The sequence below is a fragment of the Neofelis nebulosa genome, chromosome 4 (genome assembly GCF_028018385.1).
Source record: "Neofelis nebulosa isolate mNeoNeb1 chromosome 4, mNeoNeb1.pri, whole genome shotgun sequence".
In the NCBI taxonomy this organism is placed as follows: Eukaryota; Metazoa; Chordata; class Mammalia; order Carnivora; family Felidae; genus Neofelis; species Neofelis nebulosa.
In genome coordinates, this window is record NC_080785.1 from 79,178,776 (window position 1) to 79,197,584 (window position 18,809).

At 41.2% G+C, this 18,809-nt stretch overlaps 1 protein-coding gene across 2 annotated transcripts in view; it reads right to left on the reverse strand.

Moving 5' to 3' along the window:
• GRM3 (glutamate metabotropic receptor 3) overlaps nt 1-17,722 on the reverse strand; it is a 221,971-nt gene extending 204,249 nt beyond the window's left edge. For both annotated transcript variants that reach the window (XM_058725239.1, XM_058725238.1), the window contains exon 1: nt 16,725-17,722. The gene's annotated coding sequence lies outside the window, so the exon portion shown is untranslated. The remainder of the gene's footprint in view (nt 1-16,724) is intronic.
• Nucleotides 17,723-18,809: the final 1,087 nt, after the last annotated feature.

An 18,809-nucleotide genomic window follows, 5' to 3' on the forward strand; every position in this document is an offset into this window, starting at 1 on the left:
CTCCGAGCCATCAGCCCAGAGCCTGACGCGGGGCTCGAACTCACGGACCGCGAGATCGTGACCTGGCTGAAGTCAGACGCTTAACCGACTGCGCCACCCAGGCGCCCCTTAAGTTACTTATTTTTGAGAGAGACAGAGACAACATAAGTAGGGGATGTAGAGAGAGGATGAGAGAGATAATCCCAAGCAGGCTCCTTGCTGCCATTGCAGAGCCCGATGCGGGGCTCGAACCCATGAAACCGAGAGATCGTGACCTGAGCTACAACCCAGCGTCGGGCGCTTAACCTGTGGAGCTACCCAGGCGGCCCACCTCTGGAATATTTAAGCATCCTGAGCATTTTGTCCTTAATAAGTTAAAGACTACACAAGTGATTTACTTTCTAGAAATGCTGTACAATAGGACCATGAGTAACTTGAAGTCCAGTCTACAGACACCCAGCGCCTGCTACATGGTCAGACACATACAGAAGGAACTCAAAGTTTCTGGGAAGAAGAGATGGTTGCCAAAATTGAGTGAAAGTAAGCGGAGGCATTTTCACTTGGACTGATGTGTTAAGGCCGCCACCGCAGCACATCCCTTAGTCATCACCTGTGTATGTTACCCTGCAACATGAGCTCCTTTTTGAAAGCATTAAGCAAATCTTGTTACTAAGAGAAAAAGGAAAGGCACTTCATTTGGGGCAGCTCTTAAGTCCCTGGCATTCTTTTAGGAAAGCCCAAAGAAGCACATGTCTTTTCCTATAGACTTCTTGTCTTGCTTCTGCCTGAAAAATTACGTGGATTATGATGCCACTTACACTTTCTAAAAAATCTTAAAACATAGAATTCTCAAATGGCAAATAAAGATCTTTAAGGGCAGAGACCATTTTTTGTTTGTTTAATGTTTTTGCTTGCCAGTGTCTAACGTAGTACAAATAGGATGGGTATATGTGCTTAGTTAACAGCTGTTGAATGGATGAATAAATCTATCATGATTAAATGAAGGGAGCTACAGAATTAGCATCATAAGGTAACATTAACTAAGTGAAATGGATGTTCACGCAGGGAAATAGCCATCCTGTTTCCATGCTAGATCTAATGCTTTAATTTTTACTATCAAAACGAACACTTAACAGTGTTGCTGTTTATCTGCAAATGCTGGAATCTTCTCTTTGATAGAACTGCGCGGATTAGTTGATAAACCAAAAATAGATAAAATGTTCACTAAGAGCTACTGTAATCAAAATAACTATGAAGCCATGTAAGACACAAGCCTTCTACCTCTTCAGGGATGAGCGAGTTTGGATCCTGAAGTCAGACTGCTGATGTTGGCGAGGGTTTTTCTTAGGGATTACTTAAAACTAAGTTATCAAAGTAAATATTTTCAAACATCCTATTTTCTTTTTCCTTGCCAATGGATGATTATTACATTCATGTTTTCGTCTTTGTTTGTTTTGGGAATCAGGGTTTTCCAATGAGACCGTGTGCTATTAAGAACCGTCTCTAGATAGTGAGTTTACCTTACAAACAAGCAAAAATTCCCAGTCTGTCAGAGATCTTCTCCTAGGATACAAGGAAAAGCAAAGTTCAGCTAAACTGCACAATTAATTCGCCATCACTTCTGAATAGAGAGAAAAGGTTGCTTTAATCTGTTCTTCCTCCTCTTAAGGATTTAAGGTCAGTTTCAAGAAGCACAATTACTATTCTTTCAAAGTTGTCTCTCTTGATTTGTATTCCTGTAATTATCTTCTCAGGACCTCTTTCTTTTTAACTTGTAGACTCAGCTTAATAAATCAATTTAAGGATTAGATACATGTAAACATACCTACTCTGAGAGCTGGATGGACAGGAAAAGGAAAGTAGGACAATTTCCTGCTCACCGGTTTCACCAATGTATCAATTATTTTTTTCATACAAAAGAAATCTGAGATTTCCCCCCTGGAAAATAAAAGAAGTAATTTTTTTTTCTTTTTTACTTGAAATTCTATTTCTTTTAATAGAAAGATTAAGAGCATTGTCGTTCTGCCTTTTCAAGCTGTGGACAAATTCTGAAGTTGAAAAGAGCAGGTTTTTTTGTGAGGAAATAAAGGCTTGAGAATGGTTCTTTTTAGTTGCATCTGACTCTCAAGCTACTAGAATGAGAAGGCTTTAAGTGAAAGTAAGGAAGGCAAACAGTTATATATATTCTGCTCAATAAAATGGGCAAGTTGAGCCAATATTTGATCATCCTACTGATTTTTCTTTTCTTTTTTTTTTTTTTTAATTTTTTTTTTCAACATTTTTAATTTATTTTTGGGACAGAGAGAGACAGAGCATGAACGGGGGAGGGGCAGAGAGAGAGGGAGACACAGAATCGGAAACAGGCTCCAGGCTCCGAGCCATCAGCCCAGAGCCTGACGCGGGGCTCGAACTCACGGACCGCGAGATCGTGACCTGGCTGAAGTCGGACGCTTAACCGACTACGCCACCCAGGCGCCCCATGATTTTTATTTTCTACAAAGAGCTCAGAGTGTCACTAGGTTTTCAGTTGCTTTTGATTTTCAAGTGAGGGAATAGAAGATAATTCTTCCAAATGGTGTTTGCATATTAAAGATTCTAGTTCGGGGAGGATTTCACAAGAGAGGCAGTATAGTCAACTAGTCAAGTTCATGAGCTAAAACTGTTGGGGCCAGATCCTAGCTGTATCCTTATTATGTCTACTTGTGAGAGTGCCTCAGTTTAATCCTCTGTAAAACGGGAATCATAATGTTACACACCTCACAGGACTGGTGTCAGAACAAAATCAGTTAATATAGATAAAGTAATAAACAGCACCTGGTGTGTAATAAGTACTCAGTAGAAGTTGTTGTTACTGGACAGTGTTCTTCTCATTCTCCTAGGAATGCTGTGGAGGATATATGTGTGAACCACATTTACTTTATCTTAAGAAGTATTGTAATAGTTTGTACCAAATGGAACACCTTGGGGTGTTGTTCACTAAAGCTGCTGGGAACTAGTATAATCAAATGAGATTTGTGGATCCTCTTATGAAAATGTCTGAAATGTGTTTCCATTTACGAAAGTTCCGAGGAGGAAATCTGCCTGGAAGCTGACTTTCTTGCAAAGTTTTCGTGATCATTTGCCTGTTCTTTGCTACTCATACTTCACCATTTAAGGCGACTGAAAGAGGAGAAATGTTTGCAAAATGAGGACAGGTTGAGGAATAAGGAAACATATCACTAGCATTATTAGTGATTTTGCTATTTAGACAGTAAATATACATTTTAAACAGGACCCATTGGTTTTTGAGTCTACTGGTTCTGACTTGGGATGCTGAATTGTCTTTATTGACAAAGGTTACTTAAAATATGTGACGAAAGGCATCTTAAAAATCAATACCCAATTTTAAAGATGAGGAAAATGAGCTCCAGAGTGATTTAATTATCCACGACTCCATTTGTTCAATAAATATTTATAGATTTTTTTCCTACGTGATACTCGCTCTATTGGGCAATAGAGATACAACTGTGAATAAGCAAGCCTGATCTCTGTCTTTTTAGCTCTAAACACTACCGTGGGGACATAGGTGATGATAATAACGCGTGACGAAGGGAGGTGCAGGCAGCCTGGGGTGTGCGAAGCAAGAAATAACCTACCAGAAGAGGTCACGAGTGGTACAGAATTCTAATTGAGCCCTGAACATTCTAATTGAGTGGGGCAGTGCTCTGGGAAGTTGCCCGGGCCGGGAAAAGGGGAGGGGGAAGCAAGAGGAGAGGGCAAGGCAAGCAAGCTGTTCAGTTTGATTGGAAGAAGTGGGTTGAAAGGGATGAGACACAGCTGGAGGCATATGCAGATCATAGCGGGCCAGGTAAAGCACGGTTTGATTATCCCAAGAGCAATGGAAAAGTCTTTGGAGAGTTTTGAGCAGACAGTAACATGCTCAGATTTATATTAAGATAATTGTGGCTTTTGCCTGGTGGATAGATTTGAGGGGTAAGCTAGGGGTGAAGGAGGCCAGTGGGTGGCTCTTGGAGAGGCTTGGCGAGAAAGCAGGGTGGCTTCACCCACTGTCCGTGGATAAATTCTATCAAATCATAACCACGCAGAAAATAATGACTTCATTTCTGTCTTGTTTGCAAATAGTTTATTACTTGGGTTATTACAATCTTCTTTTGACCCAAGTTTCTAAAAAAAAAATAACCATTTGTTCAAGCCTCCTTGTCCTTTATTAAAGCAGGGATTTGAAAGAGCATGGTCTTTCTGGTGGAAAGAGGAAAATGATTAGCTTAATTGTTTTTGCTGGTGTTTGTCACGCAACTGCTAATTCCTACCTACTAGGTGCTATTCATCTTTGTGTCCATTAGATGCATACGTGTTTTCTATTTCCCTTGCCGCTGCCCTAGTTTAGGCCATCATTACCCTTCACCTGTTGCCATAATGGGCCAGCTCATCTCCCCGACTCCTAAACCTTTATTTCCTCATATTTATCTTCACGTGGGGCTTTCAGATTCCCGTGCTCAAATGTTCTCAGAGGTTTCCCTCTGCCTGTAGGAGAATTATTAGCCATTATGCCACCTGCTCTTACAGTTTTACCACCTCCCTTGAGGGTATACCTACCCTTAAACTCAGCTAGTTCACGCACTCTTCCCCAAGCATATCCACAGACAGCATCTCTGCCTTTGCATAGGTCTAGAATGACTTTCTCCACTTCCTGAAATCTTAACTGTTTTTCAAGGTCCAACACAGAAGCAATTTTTTTTTACATGATACTTTCTACATTTATATCAAGCAGCAGTATTATTATCCACTCAGGGGTCTTATAAGTGAGCTCCTGAATTTGCCTGTTACTATAGTTACATACATATCTCATCTCTTCTACAAGATTTTAAATTCTTAGGGAGACAGTGATTCCTTTTTCATCCTCTTCTCCGCAATGCCTTGCCCAGTGCTTCAAAAGTAGTGGGCCTTCAGTATAGGCTTATTTAATTAAATTGATGTTACTTTACATGCCAAATTTTAAAATTTTTATAAGGAGTTATTTTGTTGGTGATCCAAAATGCCTTTAGGAAAATGATATCATTTATGGAATAAAATTAAGATTGCAACAATATTTCTTACTTTCAAAGCATAATAGATGAAGGGGGAAATTGCTGCTAATATTTCAGCAAGGAAGATACTCAGGGAGTAAATAAAAACTTTAAAATAGATTCCTTCATTCATTAAATATGTGTTAGGTATCATTGTATGTTCCATTCATTATTACAGACTGCTGAAAAAAAGGCAAGATCTTTGTCCTTTTGGAGCTAATTCTAGGCAAGGCAGATGGATGTTCTAGCCACCTCTTAAATTATTTCATAGGCATTGATTTCTGTAAGTCTTCATACAGGTAGCCCCATAAAAAACATTTTTCCGGGTCATAAAAAGTTAGAGGCTTTTTTACTTTGAATTTATTACCATACTCACACATCCCACAAGCATCTATCCGTACAAGGCACTTTGCTAAATTCACAGCTGAATTAGAAACCACAGCCATCTAAGAAAGCAAAGGCACTACATTCATTATGTCAAATATGGTCAAAGTATGTTCAGAAGAGAGAGAGTATCAGGAGATGCTTATGTGCCCCAAAGCATATAGCATCACAAAATGGGCTAGGTCTGACTCCAGACTGGGAAATGCAGAGGATAAGAGAAGGATGAGATGTTGAGATGCTTCAGCAGTGGAGCCACAATAAAATACTGCAGCACCGGGACTCGTCCGTATGCCTAGGGTTGTTCCTGCAACAACATGTTAGTGTGTTTGTGAACCAAAGCAGGGGGAGGGACGGAGAGAGACCTAACCCCAGAGAAAGGGCTGGAGGGGCAATGAGACCTCAACAATGAGCCTGTGTAGAGTGTCTTGCAGAAAGAGCAGGTGCTAAAGGGGTGTGGTTCAGCAAAGGGAAATCTGTGTCAAGGAAACGGAGGTAAGACCCTCAGCAATGAACAAAGAAGTCTCAAAACACACGCATACACGCACACTCACTTTGAGGGAGTCAGCCTTAACAATCTGGGGGCCCAGAGAATATGAAACCTGTCAGATAAGAATTTGTTTTCTTAATGTTTGTTTGTTTGTTTTGAGAGAAACAGAGCATGAGCAGGGGAGGGGCAGAGAAAGAAGGAGACAGAGAATCCTATGGGGTACGAACCCAGGAACCACGAGATCATGACCTGAGCTGAAATCAAGTGTCAGTAACTCCACTGACTGAGCCACCCAGGCGCCCCTGTCAGATAAGAACTTCTTGTTTTGCTAACCTGTTCTGCCGAAGCTCTCCTTCCACCCCAACTTTGGAAGAGTCAGAGCTTGAGTTAGTAAGAGAAACAAGGAAGGGTGGAAGAGAACTTGAGAAGGTAGAGAGCTTTCGTTCTCAACTTCCCGTTTGAAATAGGCTCTTGTTGCAGACAGAGAGAAGGCTCAACTTGAAAGTTCAAAGTTGTCATTATTATATTGGTCCACGCTTACTAATTTTTGAATGGAGTCTGTTTGTCATTAAGGCTTATCGTTAAATCACATCCAAGTATGTTATATCTTACTGAATGCATTTTAAAGGGGCAATGAGAAATGACAGTAAATTTGCCTTCTGATTTTATTCCACAAATTAGTGGTCTTGCTACCTATTACTCAGGTCAAAACAGTGTTTCACTGGTGAAGCCCGTATCTGATGAGGATCACACGACTGTTGTGGATAAAAATGGCTTTGGAAGGACAAACGTAAGCAGCGTTAGTATGGACTTAGATAAGGGGAGATTTGAAACTTGCCTTAAAACCCAGGTTTATAGAAAAGAAGTGGAAACACGTTCTAAATGGACTTGTGACCATAAAGATGCTCAAAGGTCTATTTTGTGTACCAACAGAAAATCTGGGTACAGGAGGGGATCCCCTTGACAAAGAAAGGTTCGAAAGATACATGGGAAATGTGCTTGTAGAAAATCTTGATGGCCAAGTTGGGAAGTTCAAACTGCCTTCTCAATTGACAAGCTGCTCTTTAATGCCTTTTAAGCCAGGCAATGGAATGTAAAAGTCAGTTACAAATCAAAATTCAACTGGTAGCTGAATGTTGCCTTTTCCAAATCCCCACCTCCATTTTTATACATCCTGGTGTCGTGATATTTTATCATTTCCTCACATCACTATATTTTCTGTACAGCACCTTAGTTCGCTTGCTTATGGTCTGACTCTATTTAGTGTAAGCTGAATGAGAAGAAAAGTCCTTCTAAACTCTCTTGTCCTTCACTGCTACACTATCTCTAGAACAGTGACTGGACCCACAGTAGGCACTGGTTAAATGTCTGGCAAATAAATAATAAACGAAGATGGAGAGACTGGAGGAGATAAACTGCTACAGAAGATTGAAAGACAAGGGCTAAGGTTTTGGCACTGGTAGTAGAGAAAAGAAGACGTGCCCAAGATGAGTTACGAAGGAAGGATCGACAGAGGACCAAACAGAAAGGTCATTGGCAATTCTAATATTTTAAACCACTTTCTGGGGAAATGAGGGTGTTCCTGCTAGGATCGGGAACTAAGAAGGAAGACACTGGTTTGGGGTGGTGCTGGGCTTTTAGCTTGAGCTGGACAGAACTCTGTGTCAGTGGAAGAAGGGCCGTTATCAGTATAAGAGCTGTTAGCACCACAGTGGGTAAGGAAGCCACGCTCTGCCAGGGACACAGTGTAACTTCCAGCAATTTAACATTTTTGTGCCTGAGACAGCCTGAGCTTTAACAATTCAAATGTTTTTTCATATTGGGAAGAGTGGGGAAATGTGATCTTTTTTTTTTTTTTTTATTGCTTTTCACTTCATGAAGTCAGTTATTAAGTGTGGAATGCAAGGCAACACAAAGAAGTTGCTCAGACCCCCTAGGAAGTGAAGCTGGTGGCCCAGCCTAGGCCTCCCCAACCCCCTGCTGCCCATCCCTCATTCCCTCTTCAGTTTTTTTCCCATGTGGCTCCGGGACGCTGCTTAGGAAACTATCTTTGGCAGTGTTTGTGAGGAGTGACGGCTTCAGCCAAGCAACCATTCACTTGAACGAAGTAGAAGCTGAGTGGAGAATGGATAAGAAGTTGCCAAATGAGTTTTTTTTTTTTTTTTTTTTTTTTAAATTTTCACCCGCTCTGCAGATCCGGAGGGCAAAGGGGAGAGCTGTGACAAAATGATGTTTTCCCACATCCCCCAGCTCACAGGGATATAGTGATAAAGGCAATTTGAGTTTTAAGTGTGCGCTTACCCAAATCAAGAAGCGTTTCTATTCTTATAAATCTAATGTTTTCCTTGATAATACTCTTTAAAGCCAGTAACCTCCCTTTCCCACATTTTAATAAATATGCATCAAGTTTGTGAATCTTAGTGGAATTTGCTATAGGTAATGAAAGAAAAATTTCCTTGCAATGAAAACAATATGAGGTTTCCAGAAAATGAATCTAGTCACACGACTCATGGGGACTGTGCTTCATTAGTTGAGTTTAATTAATTAATTAATTAATACTCCGGCTTGCAGAATTGATTGTAGACAACTGGTTAATCTAATTAGAGTGGACTTGCGGTGGGGAATAATTGCGTAGAGTGATTCATTGGGTGTTCTCTGTATGACCATCATTCTATGTCTAATTGTTACGGGCTGAATGTTTGTGTCCTCCTCTCTCACCCCAAATTCATCTGTTGAAACCCTAATTCCAATGTGATTGTATTTGGAGGTGGGACCTTTGTGTGGTAATTAGCTTTAGGTGAGATGACAAGGATGGGTTCCCATACTGGGATTAGCATCTTTGTAAAGAAGAGGAAAAGAGGGCAGAACTCTCTGTCTTCACCAGGTGAAAGGTGATCCTTCAAGAAGTGGGCTCTCACCAACAACCAAATCTGCTGGGCACCTTGACCTTGGGCTTCCCCAGCCTCCAGAATTAGGAGAATTATGTCTTCTTTAAGCCACCCAGTCTATAGTATTTTGTTCTAGCAGCCCGAGCGGACTGAGACAGTAGTACTTCTGAGGCTTGAGTGTACATGAGAATAATCTGGAAAGACATTTAATACATATATTGCTAAACCCCAAGCTAAAGGACATCAGTCTGGGACACATCTGCCCCAGAATTCTTCATTTTAAGTAAACTTCAAAATGATTCTAATGCAGATAAACAGTAATTGGATAAACACAATTTGCAGTAGAATCAAGATGATTATTGTTTGTGTTGTACATGGGAGGGTGGGAAGGACAGGGAGAGGAGACCTCTGACTTTGCCCTTAAACTTTCTTATTCTCCTCTACTTCACCTGTTCGAACCTTTTCCATCTTAGGAACACACTTAAAATTAGCAGATTCCCTCCCTACATTACATAGCAACAAATACAGTTTTAGGATTTCAGAAGAAAAAAAAGGGGGGGGGGCAAGATGAGCACTCAATAAGGCCTCAATCTCATCCGTCCAGGGCTTCCTTTGTTCACTAACCACAACGGAGGTCTCTTTCTTCTAAAATTTCTGCATCCTGTTCGTTCGGGAACTGAGAGCCAAAGAAGGCCATTTCTTAGGCAAAATTATGATGTAGGCACCCTGCCACTCCCCACCAACTGGATGATGTTAGCTTTTCTGAAAAAAATGAACCTACAAATTCATGGCATTGGAAGGTTGATGAACTATGTGGACCTTGAAACATAGAGTCTTTTGTACTTTGGGGATGAAATAATTTAGCTTAAAATTCAGAGAATTGATTGAATCACGGCAGGTAGCGGAAGACATTTTTCTTGGAAGGGGTAGGGCTTTTCACATTATACAAAGCAGTTTCCCCAAGGGCAGTCCTTAAGCAAAATCCGTGGAGAAGACATATCAGTAATCAAAGTTCCATGTTTTGGCTCTTTATTAATTCTGAAGTGAGGTATGCTCTGGTCACCAATATATATCAGATATATTCTGATTAATGCCTCAGAATGTGGAGGGTCTTTGCCTCTTTATGAAAGATAAGATGCTTCACAATAGAAAGAGCTAACTATGTTCCCCAGATCTTTTTCTCCTTGAGGCAGTTACAAATGCCAACTGTTTCTGACCTTGCAGTGCCACCTCCTAAGTCGGCAAGTATTTCAACATATTTTGTGAAAGAAGTTTATATTATTTTATATTCACCAACAACACATGGTGCACCGAAATTGTTAAGCAAAATATAAAATAATGCTAATAATCTATTGGCTATATATTATTAACAATCAAATGAAACAGTCTGTACCAGATGGAGGGACAGATCTGTGATAACCATTCATTTTTTATGTCTGTAAAATACTATAGTACAAATCACAAATCAGAGAAAGACTTTCAAGTAAAGACTCCTATTTGAGCTCTTGGGTTGTCTGGAATGAATTATAAATTCACGTAATCAAGACAGCAGGTTTCCTGCCTGTGGGAAAGCACCAAGGTCAGGGAATCATATGTGGATTTTCCCAGAGCATTTCTACTGACTGACTGAATCTTTGGAAAAACCAGCAGATCACTTGGCATCTCCCGTCCTTAGTGTATTTAAAACTTGAAACCCTTGACCTTGTCCTTTCTCAAGTTGTTGTATGCATTATGAATAAATGCCAAAATGTGTAATATGTTGAGAATTTCCTAGGTAAATGATGAATGACTATTTCAGCTGGGTAAGGAAATTTCAAATTTTTACTAGTCTGCAAGGCATTTTTACCAGCTTGTTTTCCTGGAAGGACGTCGGGAGGTTGTAAAGAGGAGAGAAACCTGAGCATTTTAGCCTTAACAAGCAGAAACACAATTCACCCTCATGCTGACTTTTCATGAGACTATCTTTGCCACTGTATTTAGTTGTGCTGATTGTGATGTTCATCGAATCAGGCTCTGGGAAATACATTTTGCTCACATGTTCACACCTGGTGTTGACTTCTCAGGTTGTTAATAAACATTTGTCTTCATAGACTTTTCTGGTGCTACAATTTTTTCCTTAGTTCTGATGAATTCCAAATCATATTTTAGTTTATTTCTTCCATGTGCATTTCTTTGCCCCTCTGAAGACAACGTGTCTGTTTGGGGGAGCGTAAGGGCTGAGCCTGGGGGGTGCTTTTGTGGGTTCTCTTTCACTGGTGGGTTTTCCTCAGCACCAAAGTATGTCCCTCAACTTGGAACTCGAAAATAACTGTTGAATGAAATGCATCCAGTATCAAACATCAATTGGGAGGCGGTGTAGCTTAGGAGTAAACAGACTAGAACTTGGGGTAAGATCCTAAGTTTTGAATTTCAGTTTATACCTGAACTGGAGGAAATTACTTTGTCTCTCTGGGCTTCCCTTTCCTGAGTGAAATGGAGATCACAGTGGGTGCCTCACAGAGTTCTTATGAATATTAAATCAGATAATCCATGGAATGTTTTCATGGAAAACTTGGCACATGGCAGTTGGTCATCAATTATCATCTGTTATTATGATATATTGCTAGTTTTGTCACCTGACAACATTTAGCACTGTCTCAAATACATTCCTATTTGAAATTTCAAATCCCAATAGGTCTGTTAAATGAAGGAAGAGGCTTTTTCATTCAGTTGATTATTTTGGTAGCCTCTTTGTATTCTAGAGTTTCAAGTTTGATTTTTGGAGTTCTTTGAACTTCACATGTTTGTGGAATTTTGTGTGCATTGGAACATTTTTTGTGTCCCTGTTGCATGACGTCCAGTGGCTATAAAAAGTCCTTGATAAATATTTATTGACCTACTGCTTCCCTGATGGCACCTTTTTTTTTTTTTTCCTGATGGTATCTGTTTTTTAGTGGAGTCTCTTCAAATTGTTACAGTCTTAATGCTCCCATGCTGCATTGACAAGTTGCATTTTTTTTAACTGCATCATAGTTTTGAAATTTGCATCTCCTTGGAATGGCGTGGGTGGGTGTGTATAGTGGTGCATAGGCAGTGATGGTGAAGCAAATTCTGACAAGGAGTTAAAAATGAGAGCTACCTCGGGCTTTCTGTGGAGACACCTTATATATATATATATGGTTTTACTTTCAAACATGATGTTTTTTGTCTGTGCTTGTATAGATAATATCTGCATGTTTTCCAAATTTATTTCTCTGCACAGTGTATCATTTCCAGTTCCATAAAAAGATTACTGATTTCGGGAGGAAATAGATTCTTTGTAGACACAGACTTCTTAGAAGGTCCCTGTCCCAGAGAGAAGTCCCAAGTATATTCATAGTCTACAGTCCCTATAACAGGAAAATTGATTTCCCCTTTGTTTCTAAGGAAAATCATTTTGAGGATACTCACCATGAGATGAATGGCACGATAAAGACACTTTTGGCTTCCAGAGGGAGAATACTAGTTGAAAAATTATTTACTCCATGCAGTCTAATTTACCTCTATTAACGATATATTCAGTTTGGGAAGGCCACTTCCCCTTACTGTTCCCGTAACTTAATTCACACAAATGTTTCCACGTACAATCTAGTGCTCGCCATGTAGAAAAGAAGACAGCACTAAATTTCTGTATGTAGCTGCTGATTCACCTTACTCTTAGTCCTTTATTTTCTGAATTTGCCAAGTGTAACCTATGAACTTACTTCCTGATTATATCATTTACTCGTCTACTATCCAGCAGGGCTTGCATTTCAATGCCTGGGACTTGGAGAAACAATTGAGTGGGATGGTGAGTCTACCAAGATACTTGCTTCAGAATCTTAAAAGAAGCCTACACATGGAGGTCTTGGAACCAGATTTTAAGTGAGCAAAATAAAAACCTCTTTCTCTCCCGTAGTTATTTCAGGCTTTTCTATTTTTAAATTAACCTTCACATATGGTACCTCCATACATCTAAATATGTTCCATACAGATATATGCATGATTTGAGCTTATTTTTCATGATACAGCACAGTGATGAATTTGAGCTTAATTATACTGGCTTTTCAGATTGCTTTTAGTATGAAGGGACTACTGTATTCGAACAGAATTACTATGTGTATCATGTTCACGTATGCATCTAAACTATATACACTATTATGTTCCTAGCACATTCTATTAATTATGGAAGTCACTTTCATTTCAATAGTAGAATTTACATGACAACAGCTTCTGAGGCTCAGTAGAGCATCAGACCAGTGTGTCACAGAATTCCCTTGTAGTGTGGGCGTTGACAGGGTTCTGTCGACATTGAATTTGCAATGAAAATGTCTCATAAATGTGCATCCACATAGAACATTACTTAGAAAGGATTGTCTCAATATTCATATAGGTCCTTAATGGCAGAGATGAAAAATTTCCTCACACTTCTGTTAGTAAAATAAATTATTAGGGACACATAATCACGCACATGCATATCAATGACCTGAAACATGTGTCTTAAATATTGAGAAAAGACGTCCAGGTATAGAACTGTTTCCTTCAGATACTCTCCTGTAACTGCTTAAGCTTTTGTATTCTACAAGTCCTGTATGAAGTTAGATTGAAGGGTCGAAATCAGGCAGGAGAATGAACTGATGCAGTGGGGTTATAACAGGGAGTAAATAACAAGATAAAATAGAACTACGGGAAAATTAGGCTGACTATCACAATAAAGTTCTTAATAGGGAGAACTATTAGACTGTGAAATAGTCTTTCAAAAGTGCTAGAAGAAGTCATTGCTTGACCCATTTAAAATCAGACTGGACTGAAATACTCCAAAATACAGTATGCTATGGAGACCAAGCCTACATTAGAAGTGGAAGAATGACCTAGTAGTTTCTACTATCTCTGTGATTACTATGATTGTACTCATTTTTATGTGTTCATTCTTGGTGGATAATCTTCCACAATTTTATGCTACTTCTTGGGAACGATTTCAACAAATTCATCTAATACAGAATTGGATGCATTTAGCAGAATCTCAGAAGAGACAAAAATGCACAATAAACTCAGTGTAAAATAGGAAAGTGAGACAAGTATGAGTAACCACTGCTCCTTTTTGGGGGAGTAACCTTGGAGGAAACCATTCTCACCCTGGAACTCTGGCCATATTTCAACATGCGTAAATGAATCCTGGTTTTCAATGTGAATTAGGTATCAATTTTCATTTCTTTTATTTAATGCTGTCTTGGGATGGTGTTGAGTGCAGAACCACAAATGGAAGCATTTTTATCCCAAGCCAACGGGCTATATTTTGGCAGGAGGTAGCTAGGACCCTGGAAAAAAGTCATGCATCATTTTGTGGATGATCTTGATTAGAGGACTAGGCAAGAAAGACACAATATTTTGATTTGAAAAAAAAAAAGAGTTTGACAGGAAATAAGAAAGAGGGAAAGATACCTAAGTAAATTATAAAAATGTTATTGCTGGGAGTCTTTGAAAATAAGACCATCCCGAATCTTGTGCAATTCTGGTTGGTCACCTATCATGAAGTAGAGAAGTGAGACAGGTGACCTTCTGACAGTTATCCTAATTTTTTCATTCAAAAATATTAATTTAAATTTAATTAAAAATAAAGATCGCTCAATTCTTTGCTATCTGTGCATTTGTTCAACTTATCAATTTGAATTGCACTGACATAAAATCAGAGATAGGCTTATCATTTTGATGTGTTTAGCAATTGTGGGCTAAATCCTCTGATGTACCTTCATTTCTTTTCCTGTATACACCACAACTTCTTAAAAAGATCTCAAACACAAATGAGTGGATCATAGAAGATATTTTCACGATGTACAAAATTCTCCATTTATATATAGCTTTCGGTAGATTTTCTCAACTTATTGATCAAGTATCCCTCAAGTGTGAAAAATACCATCCAATTTAAATAGATGCCCGTTTCTCCTATGTCTCAAAAATTAACCTATTCCTTGTGTTGGCATACTTTTTTTTTTTATGAGTTAGGCTTCACATTTCATTGTCAACGATCCAGCTCACAGAACAAGAGGTTTTAAAAGTAGGTTTCTTGCAGGCGTCAGTGGGGACTTAACAATACTAAGTGATATTCTTAACATTGATCCCTTGTTTTAGCCCACTGAATGAAGGCATTCTGGAATTTTCATTGTTTTATTTATGAAAATATAAGTTTTAAGGGTTCTTTTCCTCCGTTGCCATTGTGAGCACCTGTGTTACTCTGAATATAAGTCAAAACAGCCTTAGGGCATGTCTAGCCAAAATATCCATGTACTCCTGCTGGATGATCAGAACCTGAAAAGATGGGCAGCTAAAATCTACAGGTGTGAAAAATGTTTGTGAATTCAAGACACTGCCATTGTGAAAGGCACTTTATTAAGTGAAATACCACTTTATTAAGGTCCAGTGTGCAATAGCTTCCAAAATCTATTCAAATTCTATTAAGCTGTTTTGAGAAAAAAGAGGCACAGCACTCCAGAATCATTAACTTAATAGAGTATCCCAAACACCTTCGGGTGGGAATTGTATAATCCAAGGGAGTTTAGTATAATAAGAGTCGAGGTGTTTTTAGTTATGCCTGTATTAAATATATTTACATCAACAACTAGAGTTCAGATGGCAGCCTTAAAACGTGTGATTTAGATAAACCAAAGCACATTTAGATTTAGGTAAACGAATGTTTCTCTCCAGATCATTGCTTATTTTTTCCCAAAGAAACACAACATAGCTCTACTGAACAGTTCTAAGAGTAGGTAGCACAAATAAAATTAAGCAGAGAAACTCAAAGTAATGAACTCTTGCTGAGATCCTTAACTCATTACCCTCCACTCTCATTAACCTCAACTCTGCATATACCTGTTAACTATCTCTATATTTACCTCAAACATATCAGTATTCAAATAACAGTAGAAATACTTTATCAGCAAATTAGCCGAGCACTTGACCACAGATCATTAAAAGTGTACAATTTTATTATATTTTAATCAAAATTTACAATGCTCTAAAATACTTATAAGGCAGGGGCATGTCCCCTTAAGATGCCTGCTTAAAAGTGTTACATCTCAGGGAATCCTCCCCGTTTGTTAACCCAGGGAAGGAACTAGAAGGAAATCTAAATGAAATCCTTAAGAAACAAGCTTATTGGATATATTACCTAGTCTATTTCTGGATCGCGAATCTCCCGCCCTCTCTGAGTTACCTCACTGTCAGATAAGAAAATGGAACAAGATCGATGAAGAGATAGGCTCCCAGTCTGGCTTTTCGATTTTTCGCTCAAGCCAAAAAGAGCAAAGGGCATGGAGTTAGGGCTCCTTTCCAAGCGTGCTTGTAGGAGAGCGAAGCTCTGGCCGCTTCTGGCTGCAGAACGTGTTCCGGCTGCAACACGGACCAGGTCCCGCTGACCGCTGCCCACCTCGCCTGGCAACCTCCACACCCACATGAAACCGCCAGAGTGGGAGCCAGTCAACGCAAGGCTTCCTGTGCACAAAGCCTAGGGAGCCCCCGAATAGAACCGAATCCTGAGCCCAGAGCAAGCCTGGAGGTGGTTGGCTGAGGAGACCGGTCTCTCTCTGGGGGTCTACGAGCGCTAGCTAGTCCCTGCACCTCCCGCACCCCGGTCGTAGCTCTGTGCCCTGAAATCTGTCTCCCTCCCGGGGACACAGACGTGAGCGCGCGCGTGCGCGCGCACACACACACACACACACACACACACACACACACACACACAAACTCTCACTCGCGCACACCCACATCGCCTCTGCCCCCCTCCCGCCCCACCCCCGGCAGAACTGTAGGGACTGGTCTGTGCTCTGCCTCAACTTTCCCGGCTAAGCCTGCCCCACGCGGTGCCCGAGCCTCCGCGCCCTCGCTGGGCGCCCTCCAGAGGGACACGTCCTCCTCTGGGCCCCTTACCTCTCACCGACAACTCCTGGCGGGGACTGGAGCTGACCGCGGTGGCAGCGGCGGCGACTGAGCTTGCACCCGGGCTCTGGCTCATGGTTGGTCCTCCTCATCCGACACAAAAGAGGTAGCTCGCTCGCTGGCTTTGTCCTTTCCAAATCCGAGGAAGAACTTATTTTGCCCTCGAAATGGCCAACTTGTGCGCGCCGCTTCCTGTCACAGTGCCCCCTGCCCCCGCCCCCTCCCGGCTGCGCGCTGGACCACTGCCCGGTGGCCGAGCATCCAGGCCTCCGAGTCAGTGGGGAGTGGGAAAAGGGAGAGTGGGAGGGGAAGGGAGGGAGGGGGTTGGGAAAAGGGGAGACCTAGTGGTCTTCTACGCAGGGGAGGGGAGCGCTTCGCAGCCGAGTCCCTCTCTCGGCTGCACAGGCAAACCCACTTCCCAGGCGCGGAAAGCAACTTTCCTTCACCTTGGCCAGGCTCAAACCGTCGCAGCTAATTGGGACTCTCGGCAGAGGCACGGACCTTCTGGCATTCTCTCCTTCTCATTCTCTTTCTCCTTTCCTCCCTCTCTCGTTCTCCTATTCCCTCTCCCCCTCCCCCACTCCCCTCCCTTAATAGGGGTGTATCTGCAGAGTCTTCAGTGAGCCAGGGTACCTAGACGAGAGGATTATGGTACGAAAGCCAGGGCGGTTTGGCTAGCCGCTGCGCCTCACTCTGTTGGAAATCCTTAGGCAGGGCAGGCAAAGGTTGGTGAATTTCGAAGGGGTGGGGTGAAGGGGCGTGGGGCGGCAGGAAGATCTGCGGCTCCAACTTTGAAGCTCTGCTCGATCTCCTGCCTGCGGGAGAGCGGGGACTAACGGCCCCGAAAGAACTCTCCAGTGGTCCCCGTGTCGCGGGTTGACCGCAGGCTGGAGGAGAAAGGGAGAGCGAGAACTGAGAGGGAGCGAGTGAGCCTGAGAGCCCGGTGCGCCGCTCTGCCCCACGCACCGCTCAACTGCACATTGCGAGCCCCTGGAGAGGGCTTGTGCAGAACAATCTCTGGGTCAGGCGGGAGGGAGACGCTCCTGTTTCCTAGCAACCCCTATCAATCTTCTCGGGATAGCTCCCTCTGAAGGAATTCGATTGGACGGCCCCTGGAGGGAAGCCACGCCCCTTCAAGAATGCTGGGCTGCTGCTTTTTCGCATACTCCTAAATTTCTTGGGTGGAATAAGATTTGAGGGGAGTGCTGAATTATCTTCCTTCGTATCCTCCAGTCCTGCCACACAGCCCCCCTTGCAGCGACCCCCACCCCTACTCCCACATTAGTCCTTCTCTAGCCCTACTTGGGGTTGGCACACAGAGGCACGGCTTTCTACAGAACCTCTTCTTTCTTCTTGAAATTAAATAAATAAATAAAAACCTTAAATCGGTGACGTAGGCACAAAAGAGAAAAAGGCACACGGAAATAGCTATAATAGGCTCCGAGCTACAGATACAATCCTAAAGGTAAAATTCCAGGCATCTTTCTATGTTTAGAAACACATTGTGTTTAATTTCAGAATGGAAACTTCACTCTCATTAATCTTCCCCCGCCCCTGATAACACTAACTTTGTGTTAACAAGGACTGAGTTATATGTAGCCGAAGGCAATTAAACTTAATGCTTCAATGTTACATTTATTCTTTAATATTTAATGTTAAGTTGTTTAACAACTGCCTTCCTTTGTAACCTAGTCAGGGCATTTAAACTACAGATATAATTTTAGTACTGATTCTTTTAGAGAGCCAACGATATTTAAAAGACACATGTGCTTATATATTCCATTGTGAACACCACTAAAACTAGAAACTTGAACATATTAAAAATTAATATGTTATTAAGCAGTGAAGCTCTAAAAATGCTAAAAGTTCCTTTTCCAAAATCATTCTCTCTGGAATGCAACAGCAATACCAAATAATAGCAAAATAATTCTTTGCATTTCATTGCTATTACCTAACGTGTACCACAAACCCATAGACTTTTGTACGGGAGATTTTTCACAATGTCTATTCAATAGGCAAGTGTGCATTAAGGAACAGTGACAGGACAATGGAGAGGATAAAGATCTATATACACTG